This window comes from Zingiber officinale, chromosome 1B (assembly GCF_018446385.1).
Source record: "Zingiber officinale cultivar Zhangliang chromosome 1B, Zo_v1.1, whole genome shotgun sequence".
NCBI lineage: Eukaryota > Viridiplantae > Streptophyta > Magnoliopsida > Zingiberales > Zingiberaceae > Zingiber > Zingiber officinale.
The window spans coordinates 103,590,453-103,601,782 of NC_055986.1; positions in this window are offsets into that span (position 1 = coordinate 103,590,453).

Sequence of the window (11,330 nt, forward strand, 5' to 3'; positions counted from 1 at the left end):
TTACTTGTAAAATTTCTTAAAATATTTACTCCTCCCTCAAAAGAACCTGAGCTTTTATTTAACATCACCATAATTCTTTGAAATTTGATTGAAGATCTCAACTTATAATATTTGCTTACTTATTTTTATGCATTATGTCTTTCATTTTTATATATATATATGCCAAAGGGGAATGATACTGGTTAAGTTAGAAAAATTGAACTCACTTTTAAAATACTTTATACTTTATTACTTTATTGTATTTTTTTTATAAATTTAACCCAGGTTGTCACTACATCAAAAAGGGTAAAATTGTTGGTGTACGTTACATTAACAGTCTGATTTTGATGTATGACAAATAGGTTAAAGTTAGATGGGTTGTTTGTCTAAAGTTTCTATCAAGTGTGAGGAGTTGATTGGTCTGAGGACCTGACATCAGGCTGAAATCCAGCTAGGTCCATGGGGTTCGATAGCTGGTGGGAAATCTAACTAGGTCAGCGGGGCTCGATAGCTGCTATGAAATCCAGATAGGTCCGCGGGGCCCGATATCTGGCAGGAAGTCTGGTTGGGTTCATGGGACCTGACAACCGGCCGAAGTCCAGTTGGGTCTATGGACCTGACAACTGGCAAGAAGACTTGGTGGGTCAGAGGCAAGTCGAGTGACTGCAAATGGTAAGTAAAGGTAAGTAACTGGAGAAAAGATCCAGTGAGGATGCATTCCTCGTTGAGGGAACTGTAGGTGTCAATCCAGCATAGGTCCATTTGGGAAACCTGAGATGAGACCTTGACTAGATCCTAGTCTCGAGGAGATAAGATCTAATTACTACTCATATGTTATTATGTTGTACTAACTCTATTTTGCAGGATGAATCTAATTTTTATTGCCCAGGACTAACCTTTTTCTGCAAGGGAAAGTTGCTGAAAAAAAGGGGTCTGGGCGCCCGGACCAAGCTCGCCCGAGCGGGCCACAGGCGCCCAGGTGGGCGCCTGGAGTCGGTCCAAATGCTCGGACCTGAAACTTCATCAACAAGTTGACATGGAGCACGTCGGTTGGTCTAACGACGTCATCCAGGCGCTTGGAGGGGTTCCAAGCACCTGAAATGGACCTATATAAAGGCCTTTGACCCGGATCTTCAAGAAAACAATCATTACAAGTTTTTTTCTTGCTCGACTCTCCGAAAAGTCTCCCGCAACGCTGCTACGCTCCACCGACAATCGGCGACCAAAACTTTTCAATTCTATTGTTGTTGTTGGTATCTTTTTCAAGTTCTTGTACTTAACTCCTGTAATCTTTTGCGAGCTATTAGTGGATTACCCAATGAAAGCACTCAACGAGTGTGAACCTTAGAGTAGGAGTCGTCGAAGGCTCCGAACAAAGTAAAACTCGGTTTATTAGCATTGGTTCATTTTTCCTTCCACTGGTACTTCAATTAATTCGCTATTGATTTTCGCGATCGCTATTCACCCCCCACTCCCTCCCCCTATCCTCTAGCGTTCTTTTCGATCCTACAGTATAAGCTTTTAACTTTCACTCATTTTTTCTAGCTGAGGTCATTCTCCTAACTTTCTTGTATAAAAACACCTAGTTAACAAAAGCAGCCTAAAACAAGATGGAGGAGAATTTATTGAAGGAGAGTCAACTTGAACAAGCATCTACCTCTAAGGGTATAATCCCCTTGGCTGAACTTAATCATGAGTCTCCTTCCAACTTCTCAGAGTCAGATACTACTCTCGTCATCAAGCGCCAAAAACCCCCAAACAGAGGCTTCAAGCCCAAGTATGCACAAGCAGCCCCTCCCTAAAAGGTCTCACCTCGCTTTGGCAGAGACATCTTTTTATCGAGGTAAAGAGCCTGAGTCTCAAAAACATAGTCGTTCTCATTTTACAATTGCTATGATGAGGCCATGCCTTCTCATACCTATGTCACATGCAATTTCCTCAGTTATCTGACCTCCCGAGACAACATCAACTTCAATCACCACTCAGCTAATTCCCCCACTAGCTTCAAGCGTTACTTCAATTACTCCCCGCTGTAAGCGTTCATCTTATAAGAGATCAACCAACCAGGTGTATGAAGGATTAGTACCCGATAAAGGTCCCGGGTTACCTGGACCAACATCAATATTGTCACGCCCCGGAGGAGTCCCTGTGCGAGAAAATTTCGGCAGCATCTCCCCTGTACGACGGACAATCTGAAACTTTTCTACATCCTCATATACCTCAGCCACATGCGGCTGGAATAATAACATGTAAATAAATCATCACCACGCAGTTTATATAAATATAAGCAAACCAAAGCAGTAATACCATGACTCAAAATCAACCCTACTCAACTAAACTCGTAAAGCTCAAATCCGATGAACTCACCTCTTCTGCCGTCCAGGCAGGCATGTAGTAGAATAAATCCAAATCATACCAAAAATCCATCAAACGATAAGAATCCATACAATATCCATAAGTAAAACAATACAAGACTAAAAACAAAGTCTGATAGAGAAACTAAGATAAATAACAGCTCAAGACCAGCAGAGGACTAGCACTACGTGCAGATGGGGACTAGCGACTGGAACTGCTCCGGACAGCCTCAACCTGAAAATATAACAACAATGGAGGCGGGGTGAGTCCAACACTCAGCAGGTACAACTGATATGCAAAATAAAGTATATAACACACAACACTAATCATGCGTACAGTCTTCTGAATACGAGAAGGATAAATGTAACTGAAACAAAAACAGGAGAAAATTGTACTAACCAAGATCAAGGTAAAAAGGTAACAGGTCGTCAAACCGAAGGTGTCATAATCCTGTATGCATGTCAATCAAATGCACTCATATAAATGCAGCAAGTAAATGCAGAAAACACAAACAATAAATGCATCATGCATATGATGCCAATGACATGGTCACCCCTGACGTCAGTCAGCCATCTCACACACAATGGTGAGTCTGAGTGGATAGAGCTGTGACAACCGTGCACTTTGACATCACTGCCCCTGATGAGTGACCGAGTGGACGGGATGCTATCGGAGTACGCACATACTCCTACCCCGGAATAATAAATGGGGAAGCGCAATGCTCTCATCTCCCGGTACACGATGACGGGGAGGACTCTCTGTCGGCTACTACGCTGAGTCACACTACCCATGAGCGGACCAACGGAGCCAAACAAAGTCCAACTGACTGCCGGCTACAATGTTGCTATACTAAACCAACGGAGCCAAACAGAGCGGAACTGTCTGCCAGCTACCACGCTGAGTCACCAGACCCACGGAGCCAAACAGCAAAACTGCCACACACCTGTCTGATATACCACTAACCCATGAGTGGTGGTGTGTACGGATACATGTAACTGGTGATGTGCTCACAATAATGGAGCAGACAACCGCACAGCATGCAATCATGCAAGATGATGCATGACTCTAAACATGGCAATATCATGAATAGCATAGCAAGATCCATACATAAATAAAAGGTGTACCACAAGTCAATGTATCAGATGGAAGGTACACAAACAGATAGAGTGTCAAATAAACCCTAGATCCTGAACATAATGTATCATATGGTTGGATCACTACCTAAAGCATGTATGGTCAGATAAATAATAACATGCAGTGCATAATAAGTAAACAAGCAACATGTAACAGATCATGTAGTGACCAACCGAAACAAATGGAAAACACAATCATTGCTATATGTTAAGCACATTATTATGTATATCAAAAGACATAAGTCAAAGTACCCGCCTCCAATAAAGTGGTCCAAATATGACTCCGAGATACTCGTCTCGCGTCAAGATTCTGTATTACCAATTGCATATATTTTTATTTAGCTACATTCTCATAGATAGCTAAATAACTCTCTAACCCTAAATTAGGTCAAATCCCTGACCAACACATAAACCTAATTCAACCCATACATGATCAATAGCATATATCAAATTCCTATGCCTTACCTGAAACTCACAGCCGTTTATCACTGTTGGAAGTAGGATCGTTTGCTGCTGGAATCTATCTACTGCCGGAGATCAAACGATGCTGCAGGAAAACATTCACTACCACAGTGATCAATCCCACAATACAACACAACATTCTAATAAAAAAAAAGTAGATAATCAAAAGGGAAACAATTAATCAAATCCTTGAGTCTACATAATTCCCAACCAACAATTGAACCTCACCGTGGACTGATCAAGAGCAGTGGCAAGTTTGGTGGCCGGCACAGAGGTGATCGCTGAAAAATAGAGGGAAGAAGCAATTTCGCTCGGCAGTGGCAGCAAGCGGAAGAACTAGGGCTTAGATTCCACACTAGGGCACCCTCAAGAGAAGTGTGTCTGCGCTAAGGCACAAATAGGGTCGGCTGTGCTCGGATGTCGCCGTAGAGATGGGTGTCGCGGCTGAGGCTAGGGCACCGGCAGCAGGGAGAAGAAGACCGGCCCGACGCTAGGGAACAGAGACACCAAGTCTTTAGAGGAAGAGGACTGTGGTGGCACCGTCTAGGGCTCAGACGACTGGAGTTCCTGTGGTCGGCGGTGTTTCGGCGTCGGAACGGCAGTGGCGCGCGTGAGGGAGGAGAGGCTAGGGCATGGGGTGGCGTCGGGAGGAAAGGCTCGGCTTCATCGAGAAGAGGAGAAGATGAAGGGAGGAACCGCTACAGCCGGCGGTTAGGGCTCCTTTTGGCGTCGGGTTCGAGAGTGAGGGAGAAGAGAGGCGCGGGTGAGGGCACGGGGGAGAAAGGGCTCGGGAAAAAAAAAACAAAATAAAAAAAATAAGAGAAAAAGAAAAACAAAGGAAAAAAGAAAAGAAAAAGGAAAAGAAAAATAAATCTTTTCCTCATTAAAACAGGGTAGCCTAAACAGGATTTTCCGGATCCCGTTTTTATCCCCGTGAACTCGTCCGTACGAGCTCCGAAAAATTCCAGAAAAATTTCAAAAAATTCCAGAAAAATTTCAAAAAATTCCAGAAAAATCCCTTATTAATATCCGCCTATTTTTGGGTATTTTACATTCTCCCCCACTAATAAAAATTTGGTCCCCAAATTTCGTTATCTACCATCAGCAAATACTAACAACAGATATAGAGTATAAATGCTGAACGGTAAATAAATCTCATACCTCAAGTAAAAAGATGGGGATATCGAGCTCGGATCGTATCCTCAAGCTCCCAAGTAGCCTCCTCGTCTGAATGATGCGGCCATCCGACTTTAACCAGCCGGATAGTCTTGTTCCGCAACTGACGCTCTTTCCGGTCGAGAATCCGTACCGGAACCTCCTCATAAGTAATGTCAGGCTGAACTGGAACTGGAATATCTGCCAGCACATGCGTCGGGTCGGGCACGTATCTCCGCAGCATAGATACGTGGAATACATCGTGGACGCCTGCCAGGGACGGTGGTAGTGCTAGCCGGTAAGCTACCGCTCCGATCCTCTCCAAGATCTCGAAAGGGCCAATGTACCGCGGAGCTAGCTTACCTCTGAGGCCAAATCTCTTCACCCCTTTCGTGGGTGAAACTCACAGAAATACATGATCGCCAACAGAAAACTCTAGTGGTCTGCGTCTCTGATCAGCATAACTCTTCTGGCGGTCCTGCGCCTCTGACATCCTCCGTCTGATAGTACGGACCAACTCTGCATCCTGCTGAACTCTATGAGGTCCCAACATCTGGGCCTCTCCAACCTCATCCCAGAGGACGGGTGTCCGACAAGGTCTACCATACAACGCCTCAAACGGTGCCATCTGAATAGCCGAATGAAAGCTGTTGTTGTAAACAAACTCTACTAACGGCAGATGGTCCTCCCAACTGCCTCCGAAATCCATAACACATGACCTCAGCAGGTCCTCTAAAGTCTGAATGGTCCTCTAAAGTCTCAACGGAACATCATGTAGTCTGATGATCTCTCGGTAATACAGATCTGCCAATCAATCCAGGGAATCAATCCTCCGAATCGCTAAGAAGTGCGCGGATTTGGTTAATCGATCAACGATTACCCAAATTACGTCATGACCTCGTCGTGTCCTCGGCAAACCCACCACAAAGTCCATGGTAATGTGATCCCACTTCCACTCAGGAATAGGAATCCGCTGAAGTAATCTTGCAGGTCTTTGGTGCTCAGCCTTCACCTGCTGACAAACAAGACATCTAGCTACGAAATCTGTGATGTCTTTCTTCATGTCATTCCACCAATAGGAACGCCTCAAGTCTCGATACATACGGGTCCCGCCTGGATGGATTGCAAATCGAGAGCGGTGTGCCTCCTGGAGTAGCTCCTGTAAGACCGGATGAGACTGAGGTACGTATAATCTGCCTCGGAAGTATATAATACCCTCCTCGTCTCGTGTAAACTCGGTCTGCTGCCCGGAAGCTATCTGACTGCTAATGAACTGCAAATGCTGATCACCAGCCTGTGCCTCTCGGATCTTCATCCTGATCGACGACTGAGCAACCATAGTAACAAGAATACCCTGCTCTGTAGATCCCTGCTCCTCAAGGTCTAACTCAGAAAAACTCTGAATCAAGTCCGTGACTGAAGTCCGGTGGCAAGCCAAAGTCCCTCTGGACTTCCTGCTAAGTACATCGGCAACCACATTAGCTTTCCCCGGGTGGTAGCTAATGGTACAATCGTAGTCCTTCAGGAACTCCATCCACCTCCTCTGTCGGAGATTAAGCTCCTTCTGGGAAAAAATGTATTTGAGACTCTTATGATCAATGAGAATCTCAAATGTAATGTCGTACAGATGATGACGCCAAATCTTCAAAGCATATATGATGGCGGCTAACTCCAGGTCATGAACTGGGTAATTCTTCTCATGCTCCTTCAGCTGACGAGAAGCATAAGAGACTACCCTGCCGTGCTGCATCAGAACAGCGCCCAAACCCTGAAGAGATGCATCGGTGTAGAGTACAAATCCATCCTCTCCAGAAGGTAAAACCAAAACTAGAGCCGACACTAATCTCCACTTCAGCTCCTGAAAGCTGGTCTCGCAATCCTCGGACCACGTGAACTTCATGCCTTTCCTGGTAAGACGTGTCAGTGGCGTAGCAATGCGCGAAAAACCCTCGACAAAACGTCGGTAATATCCTGCTAGTCCCAGAAAACTGCGGATCTCCTGAATTGACTTCGGCTGCTCCTAACTGGTGACAGCCTCGATCTTCTGAAGATCAACTGAAATACCTCTGCTCGAGACCACATGTCCCAGAAAACCGACTGAGGATAGCCAGAACGCACACTTGCTGAACTTCGCGTACAGCTGATATCGTCGAAGAATCTCCAAAACTGTGCGAAGATGCTGTGCGTGCTCCTCCTCGGAACGAGAGTAGACCAATATGTCATCAATGAAGATGATAACAAACTGATCCAAATACTCCAGAAAGATGCAGTTCATCAAGTCCATAAACACCGCTGGAGCATTGGTAAGCCCAAATGGCATTACCAAAAACTCATAATGACTGTATCTCGTACGGAAAGCTGTCTTCTGGATATCTGAGTCTCTGACCCTCAACTGATGATATCCGGATCGCAGATCAATCTTAGAATACACTGATGTACCTCTGAGATGATCAAACAAATCCTCGATCCGTGGTAAAGGATATTTATTTTTGACGGTAACTACATTCAACTGTCTGTAGTCAATACATAACCTCATGGTGCCGTCTTTTTTCTTGACAAATAATACTGGAGAACCCCATGGAAAAACACTAGGGCGAATAAATCCCCTATCCAAAAGCACCTGGAGTTGAACCTTCATCTCGTTCAACTCTTTTGGTGTCATACAATAAGGAGCTTTCGATGCCGGTGCGGTCCCCGGAATCAGCTCAATAGCGAACTCGACTTGCCTTCTGGGAGGCAAACCAGGCACCTCCTCTGGAAATACATCTGGGTACTCCCGGACCACAGGAACCTCGGAGAGCTGCGAACTACTACTGTCCTCAGTACTGATCAAAGATAATAGAAAACCCTGACAGCCATGTGACAGTAGCTTCTGAGCCTGAATCGCCGAAATGATCGATATGTCGTCATCTCTGATGCCAGTGAAATCCCACGAGGGTTGGTTCGGAGGCCGGAAGGTGACCACCCTCATCTGGCAATCAACGGTAGCATGATATACGGACATCCAATCCATGCAAAAAATGATATCAAACTCGATCATCTCCAATACTAGAAGATCTACCGTAAGTATCATGTTGCCAAAGTCTAACGGGCAACCTCTGACCTCCTGGGTGACGTCTAAAGTATCTCCGGGCGGTAGGGAGACGGTCAATCGCTGCAGTCTAAAAGTAGGTAATCTACCAATCTCCCGCATAAAGGTACGGGATATAAAAGAATGCGAGCTACCAGTATCAATCAATATATCAGCGGAAAATGCATAAATGGAAATCATACCGCGGAAAATGGATCTGTCGGCTCGCTGCGCATCCTCTCTGGTAATCGCATGTATACGACCGGTCTCTGGCGGAGGAGGAGGGGGTAACGCTGCCAGCGGCTGGATAATGTGCCAGAGAAGACTGAGAGGACGGTGACTGATACTGTGCAGCTGGCTGGAACTGAGTCTGGTACTGGCCTAAAGGCTGAATCTGATACTGCCCCTGCGTCGGATAATAAAGTCCCGGAACAAAACTCTGGGGTGCTATGGAAGCACTGGAGTACTCCTGTCCAAGCATGCCAAATGTCGCTGTTGCAGGTGAAGCACTCCGCTGCTGGCCATGCGAAGGTTGGGCTCGTCCCTCCTCGATAAGTTCCGGACTGACTGGACTGTCCTCCATGATCAGACCCTGCGGAAGTCATATGCTGAGTCTTCTGCGGACAATCTCGGCTTTGGTGCCCAGGCAGTTTGCAATGAAAGCAAACTGACTATCCCAGAGAGCAGACTGAGGTGATATGATCTCTGGACCCACATATGAAACAGCGAATGTCGCTGGCGGGTTGTTTCCGGTTCTGCTGGGGAGACCGGAAACGTCCTAAAGAAGACTGCCCTGATTTCTGAGGTTTACGTGATACCCCATATGTACCCTGATCTGACCGACTACGCCTGCTCTGCGGTGGTGTAGCCTGAGGTTGCTGGATCTGCCCAGATGTCTATCTCGGTTGTTTCCTTTTTCTGTCTGGAAAAACTCTCTGTTGAGCTAACTCAATAATGAGGGCTCTGTCCAACATCTCCGCATAAGATGTGATACCAAGACCGACAAGTCTTAGTTGCAAATGTCCATCCAGCCCCTGAATAAACTGCTGCATACATGAACTATCCTCAGCAACTAACTCTGGACAAAATCTGGCCAATCTGTCAAACTCTGTACTATACTCTGTCACCGATCGATTGTTCTGTCGCAAACTCAGAAAATCCTGTCGGCGAGCCATCTGATAAGCTCGTGGAAAGAAACGACTCTCGAAAGCCTCTCTGAATATGGCCCAAGTGATGTTCTGCTCATCGATGATGGAACGCTGGGTAAGCCACCAGGTGTCGGTCGCGTCCCGTAAATGAAAAGCAGCCAGCTCTGCTTTCTCTCACTCGGAGCAAGCCATATAGAAGAAGGTCCGCTCCATAGTCTCAATCCAAGACAAGGCCACACTCGGATCTCGGTCTCCTCGGAAGAGTGTGAATCGACTCTTCATCGACTCTGCCAACACTGGAATCCTGGCTCGTGCCGCGACAAAGTCAGTGAGGTGTGTCGGAACCGCTGTCGGAACTGGCGGAACCACTGGAGCTGGTGCTACAAGTGGTACTGCTGCATAAACCGGAGGAGGTACTCCCGGTGCTGCTGAGTAAACTGGAGCATATGCCGTCGGTGGCACTGTAGGGTGAACATAGGTGGCCGCGGCTGGATGTACGGTAGGCAATGATACCGGATGTGGAGTAGCCGGTATCCCTAATACAGGTGTTGCTGGGTACACTGTATGTACTGGGGGCACAGGGGCTGCTGGTGCCGAATACACAGTGGGTCCAGGTGGAGGTGGTGTCGGATACACCGTAGGCTGCACTGGAGCAGGTGTCGGGTATGCCAATGGTACCCCTGGTGGTACCGAAAATACAGTAGGAGTAGATACTATCGGTGTAGCTGAGGTAGGTACCTCTAAGGGAGCCATCGGGGTCTGAGAGCCCGACGCGCCCGCAGCATGCTGAGTCTGTCCCTGGTTGACAGGCTCATCAACAGAAGTATCTCTGGTGTATCCAGAGATCCCGCGGTCCTCGTACGTGGTCGTCCAGCACCACGTCTCGCAGCAATACGTGTAGATCGCCTCATATCTGTTAAATTATATCACAGATATTACTACAAGTATCAACAATTAGTAAAATAATTTCATACCTAATTGCTGTCTGGAGATGTTCCGTCGCTGTCCAGTCCCCAAATTGACCTCGAAATTCTATACGAGAAAATCATCGGAAATCCATAATAAAATCCGAAACGAAAGTAAAAAACATATACGTAATGGAAAATCCGTGCAACCAAAAATAACTACCCAGTTTGACTCGCAAACTTGGCTAGCACAATATATCCAAAATACTAAAAGCAGGTATCACACCCTGCTCTGATACCAAATAAATTGGTATTAGATAAATCTCAAAAATCCAACACACGAAAACCAAACAAGTATCGCCAAACTTTGGCGCTCTGATACCATATCAATAGGTATCAGGTTATCTCAAATATCCAAAATACGAAAACAACGATCGTAAAACTTAAGCTCTGATACCACTAAATTGTCACGCCCCGGAGGAGTTCTTGTCCGAGAAAATTTCGGCAGCATTTCCCCTGTACGGCGGACAATCTGAAACTTTTCTACATCCTCATACACCTCGACCACATGCGGTTGGAATAATAACATGTAAATAAACCATCACCACGCAGTTTATATAAATATAAGCAAACCAAAGCAGTAATACCATGATTCAAAATCAACTCTACTCAACTACACTCGTAAAGCTCAAATCCGATAAACTCACCTCTTCTGCCGTCCAGGCAGGCATGTAGTAGAATAAATCCAAAGCATACCAAAAATCCATCAAACGATAAGAATCCATACAATATCCATAAGTAAAACAATACAAGACTAAAAACAAAGTCTGATAGAGAAACTAAGATAAATAACAGCTCAAGACCAGCAGAGGACTAGCACTACGTGCAGATGGGGACTAGCGACTGGAACTGCTCCGGACAGCCTCAACCTGAAAATATAACAACAATGGAGGCGGGGTGAGTCCAACACTCAGCAGGTACAACTGATATGCAAAATAAAGTATATAACAGACAACACTAATCATGCGTACAGTCTCCTGAATACGAGAAGGATAAATGCAACTGAAACAAAAATAGGAGAAAACTGTACTAACCAGGATCAAGGTAAAAAGGTAATAGGTCG